This window comes from Rhynchophorus ferrugineus, unplaced genomic scaffold (genome assembly GCF_030347505.1).
Source record: "Rhynchophorus ferrugineus isolate W39M unplaced genomic scaffold, kcgeb_rfMv2 rfM10, whole genome shotgun sequence".
Taxonomy (NCBI): Eukaryota; Metazoa; Arthropoda; class Insecta; order Coleoptera; family Curculionidae; genus Rhynchophorus; species Rhynchophorus ferrugineus.
The window spans coordinates 25,413,693-25,419,692 of NW_027472589.1; positions in this window are offsets into that span (position 1 = coordinate 25,413,693).

Sequence of the window (6,000 nt, forward strand, 5' to 3'; positions counted from 1 at the left end):
GAGTCGATTTCTATCTCCAACATCAGTGAAGCAATAGGCGAATGTTTTGTTATAAGAATGATACAACAATTTGTTGGACACTTTGCTACGTTATTCCACGAAGAATTGCCGATGTTTTAAAAGCAAATGGTGCCTCAATATATTATTAATGAATAAATTATGTTATTTTGTCAATCTTCTGTACAAAACAGCAAAATATATACAAAATACACGACATTACGAGACTGGTAACTGGCTCATGATGTTGCGGTTTGAAGATGGCCACCGCGGAATTTGTTTATATTAAATTAGAATTTCGTCGGTTATTTATCGATGTTATCGTTGAAAATAGGCCGCTAGTTCGTAGAGGAACAACAACGGAGCTGCACTTTTACCAACGCTGGCCGGGTCGATGACCTTCTCTTCTAGCAACTTTTGGGTCCGCTTGACAGTAATATTATATTTTTCGAGCGTATCGGGCGCTTTTTTACCTTTACTATTAAGAATGCGAGCTGGCATCATCGTTTTGGTGTGTTATTATTAGCGTTGGGAACTATCGACTGAAAACAGTCGAAACAGTCGATAGTCAAAAAACTAGCGACTGAAAAGAGTAATTACCATTTTCAGTAAAATGCACGGTTCGACTGTTTTAATCCATTCGCGATCTCAGACGAAGATGTACGAACCCTTTCCTGTATAAATTGCGAGAGAGGAAAGGACGGAGATAATCGACTGGACCAGTTAATTTTATATGTGCTTATATTCTCCAACGGTAGAATAAGCGAGAAGAAGATGTACCTATTCCTTCACATACTAATTTTAAGAAAGGAAAGGAAAAAATTAATTACTGAATACTATTAACATGCACTTAATAATTTCATTTTAAACGAAGTAGAATTACTTTGTAAAAGTGAATGGACTTTTTCTATGGAATGGAATAATACCCCACGAATATTTTATCGTATTTTAATATGTTAGTTGCTATTTTTAAATAATATACTATAACAAATATAGACAATACAATAGAAATTAAACAAAACCTAAAAACTAAAGATGTACAATAACCACTAAATAAAAATTAAACATATACCTAATGATAGAAAAAAAAAACTAATTTATGACATAATTAAAAATGATCGCACAATAACTACTAGAGCTTTTTAAATAAAGTAAATGTTTGATTTATTATTGAACGGAAATATTTTTAAAAAATCGACAGAGTAATCGATATATTACCTATTATTGCCATAAAAACAGTCAAAAGTATTTTACTATTTATTATTCACAATTTAAAACTTTTTGCCCTATTACATTAACAATCTTGAAAAATGCTGTTCAAAATGCCGCTATATTGATATACAATATATTCTTATTTAGAAGCAAATTACGAAAAAAAAATCATAAAACTATATATATTACATATAAATCTATGTTAGCAAGATCGTCGGTAGGACGACAGAGCCAGAACGTTAAAAATCGAATGACACTAGTAGAACCAAAAATATTAACTAAAAGTACACGACTGATATAGTCGATAGTAAATAGTAACAAAATCAGTCGGACCGAAGAAGCGACTGAAAACAGTCGACTGAAACAGTCATTGGTAAAATGTAGAACCATTTATCGAGTGTCGAGTCATTTACTAAATAGTCGATAGTCGATTTCAGTCGATAGTTCCCAACACTAGTTATTATGTTGATCGGCCAACATTACAACGTAGTAGTCGTTGGTAGACACACTTACGCCAAGTGGTGATATGAAATATTCGATATAAAACATTCAAATAATTCTAAAATATAAAATATCATATGTCATTCAGATAAATTAATTAAAGTAATATTCAATGCTCAATTAATTGGCAAACGATTTCAACTAGTTGACCATATACAGTCCGCTAATTACGATTCAGGCTAATGATGCAACAATATAATAGGTGTACCGGAAATTCATTACTGGTACTGACTGACTTCAAGCTTCAAAGCTAAAGGTAAAGCCTAAGCTCAAAAATCATGATTATGTTGAAACCTGGCGAAACAGTTAATAGTGATCGCTACCGACAACGAATGATCAATTTGAACCATACATTGATTTTACAGCGCAATAACCCACCATCTCATAAAGCTAAACCGGCCAAGGAAGCGTTAGAAACACTTGGATGGGACATATTATTGCACCCGCCATTAACTTTTCGTATCAATGGGACACGCACATGTAGAGCAACACTTCGCCAATTTCAAAGAAGTTAGAAAATAGCTAGTTGAATGGTTTTGCTCAAAGGACAAACAGTGTTTTTTGGATAGCATCTATAAATGGCTTGAAAGATGTATGACAAGATGTATAGAATGAATTGGTCAATACGTTGAATAAATACAATTTTCTATTTTCTAGAAAATTATGTAGATTTTTTCCTAAAAAACCTTGTTGGGGAATGTCCTTGGGGTAATTCTAGGACGTCAGTAATTTTTATGGATGTCTTTGGGATCCAGTGTGATACAGCACATTGGCGTGTTTTCGTAGATTCATAAAAAGACGCCTTAAAGTAGTTGTGCTTTACAACGACGGCTTCTATGCTTCTGTTCCTCTGGGACATTCCATACACCTCTAAGAAACCTACAACAGCTTGGAACTGATTCGTCGTAAATTAAAATATGAGGACCATGGTAGGCAGGTGTGTGATGATTTTAATATTTTGTTCATGTAGCTCGGACAATAAACTGCATTTAACAAATTCCCCTAGTTTTGATGTCTATGGGATAACAGACACCGAGCAAATTTCTGGACCAAAAAGAGCTGACCGCAGAGGAAGCTTAAGGTTGTTGAAAAGAACGTCCTCCAAGAAATGTTGGTACCTCTACATAAAGTCCTTTTACCATCGCTGCACATACATTTGGTAATGATGAAGCAATTTGTGAAACCACTTTCTAAGGTTTTAAACAACCAACCCATTTGATGGCATATTCATAACAAGTGAAGCGCTGCATAGACAAGCAAGGACTCATATGTCGGAACAAGTAATCAGAAGGAGCAAAGTGTGGATAGCACTCCCGATTTTAATGTTTCCAAGTATGTTTTCACCGGTTTTGCAACATGTGGTCGAGCGTTGTCATGTGGAAGAATAACATTGTTGTATCTTTTTGCTCGTATTGCGGCCGTTTTCCGCATAGTACTCGGCTCAAACGCATCAATTATAGTCGATGGCGATCCCCATTGATGGTTTCATTAGGTTTTAGCAGCCTATAGTATTCCACACAAAGCTGATCCCACCAAATACAGAGCATTAGCTTGGGGTCATGGCTATTCCGTTTTATCGTCGATGTTGATGCATGATCAGGTGGTCTTCATGATTTTTTTTGCTGTGTACTATGCAAAAAAATACACCAATTTTGCCGTTAAAGCAGCAGTTCACAATTCAACAAACGGAAGGCGAACCTTTCAATGTATCTTGGTTGTAATTCATACGACACAAAACATTCAAATTTTTGGATCATTCCCATATTCTTCAGGCTGCAGAATAAAGCGTTGCGAGTCATCGTCGATACCCCATATTACGTGTCCAACAAACTGATTCAGCGCGATATTCACTTAGGACTCATAAATGATTCGAAGTATTCTGACTTATTAGTGCATCCCAACGCACTTGCCAAAGAGTTAAATATGCGCGATGACAGTGTAGTGCATAGGCTCAGACGCAAACTACCACACGAACTGATTAATAGAGACATAGAGTGAGATTTAATAATCTCTAGAATAAGTTAGAATAGTATCTAGAATAAGATTTAGATTGTAAGATGTTGATGACAGCAGAACATTTACTGAAATGATCTTCTATATTTCAGGATAGTTATATAATATAACGGAAATCATATAATCATATAATAACGGGCAGATTGTCGACATTATATATTTTACACCAGTCGTCATCAAATAATGCCTACAGATCATCGTCTTCAAAGGTTTTTCATTGTTCGGAACCCTCTTTATCGTTTGGTGTCAAAATTACAGTTTTTAAAACGTCGAATGACTATCAGCCGCCTTTTTATTCAAATTGAGGTAAAAAAATAAAACTTCCCGTAAATGCGATTTACTCAGTACAACTTCAGACATTTTCAACGTACCGAAAAAATGTTGTCAGAGAGGCTATTATATGAATTTAGTTACAAATGATGCAGTGACGACAATCCTTTAAATTTAATTTATAGATTTAATGTTTTATTAGAGACTAAATAATGTAACATAACAAGTCGGTGAAGAGAAAAATTGTAACTTGGTTAGCAACGACTTGTAATAATGCCAATGAATTTGACAATTTTTAAAATATTTACCAATTAAAATCACCTTTTTCAGAACACCCTTATCACTTTCATTATATTTGCTGAGCTATAGCCTTGCAGTATTAAAATAATTGATACATTCTTAATTATTGCCATTACCCCTTTTACTGATTAAAATGTATTGAAATATAGGCTTAATGGCAGCTGTTTTGCGGGGAATCTATTGTCGGAGGGAACAATGAAATGCTCTTTTGTCTACGTCATCTTTTGTAAAATCCTACAACTACAAATTAATTCCGACGCATAATAAAAAAAAACGCGATGAAATAAAAACATCGTCCGCGTTTTCTTCTGTTAACTGTTGAACAAGCAAATAAAATAAATTAACTCGTAAGTGGTGAGAAAGGTAAAAACAAGCCTGAGAAACTGACAGCGACTTATCAATGCGCTCATTATCGGGCATATTTTCTGTAGTCTTTATCACATCCGCCACAACGGAGGTTATTCCTTTTCAGCTGCTTACCATTGTGGTATTATTCATAGCTCGACAACTTATGTAACGATAGGCTTAGGATAATTGTTGCGGTTTATTATTCACTCCATGTTCCTGATAATGTCAAAGTTTGTCGAAAATTACTGGAAATTTTAACAACAAAATTAACGAATTTAACAACAAAAATATTAACGTTCGAAAATAAATGCGAGTTTTTTGATATAGAAGTATAAACTTATTAATTTTTTTATTATTATTTAATTAATACATTGGTACTAGTAGTTTCCGTCTAACCTACAATTTGTCTTTATGATAACTTAAATCTAGGTATATAACAAGGAGGACCCATCGGCCCTATCTCAGTCTCTGGTGAAATAATGTTGATACATGTCACTGCTGTATTTTCAATATATGCACCTCACTACATAACCCTACACAAGATCAGATGGTATGATTCTTTTGAGTCTGTTTCCTGTTCTGGTGGTATCCAAAAATGCAATATTTCAATATTCGCATGAGAATGGAGTTTTTCCTCATCCCCCTTGCAATTATCTTGATTTTTTGACTGACTGTGGGTATCTGAAGGTCTCGATGTAGGTAATCAGTCCTATAGTATTTCGGTGCGCCCACAACACCTCTCAGGATTTTGTTCTGAAAAATTTGTATTTTATTTATGTTACTTTTGCAGAACATTCCCATAATTGAACTCCGTATGTCCATATAGGTTTCAATATTTACTTATATAGTAGCAATTTATTATGTACTGATAATTGTAATTTTCTTCCAATTAGCCGGTACATTTTCCTATATTTCAATTCCATTTATTTTCTTTTCTTCTTCATATGTTCCTTCCAGCAAAGTTTTGCATCGAGATTCATTCCGAGATATTTAGCGTTGTTGCTATATGGAATGATAGTGTTATTTAATGTTATTGGTGCCTGTAGGTCTGTTTATAGGTGAACTGCACATGTACAGATTTACTTTCATTAATTCTTATTTTCCAAGCTTGTGTCCAATTATTTATATTGTCACTTGCCTGTTGTAATTTTCGTTAGGCTTCTTCACTATTGTCTTTGACAGCTATAATCGCAGTATCATCAGCAAATGTAGCCATCGTAATATTCTCCACTTGTGGTATATCACAAGTGCAGAGTAGATAAATAATTTGTCCCAGTACACTTCCTTGTACCACACCTGCTTTAGCTTCCTTTATTGTAAAACTCATTAATTTAACAACATTTCTTTATTCGTTGTATA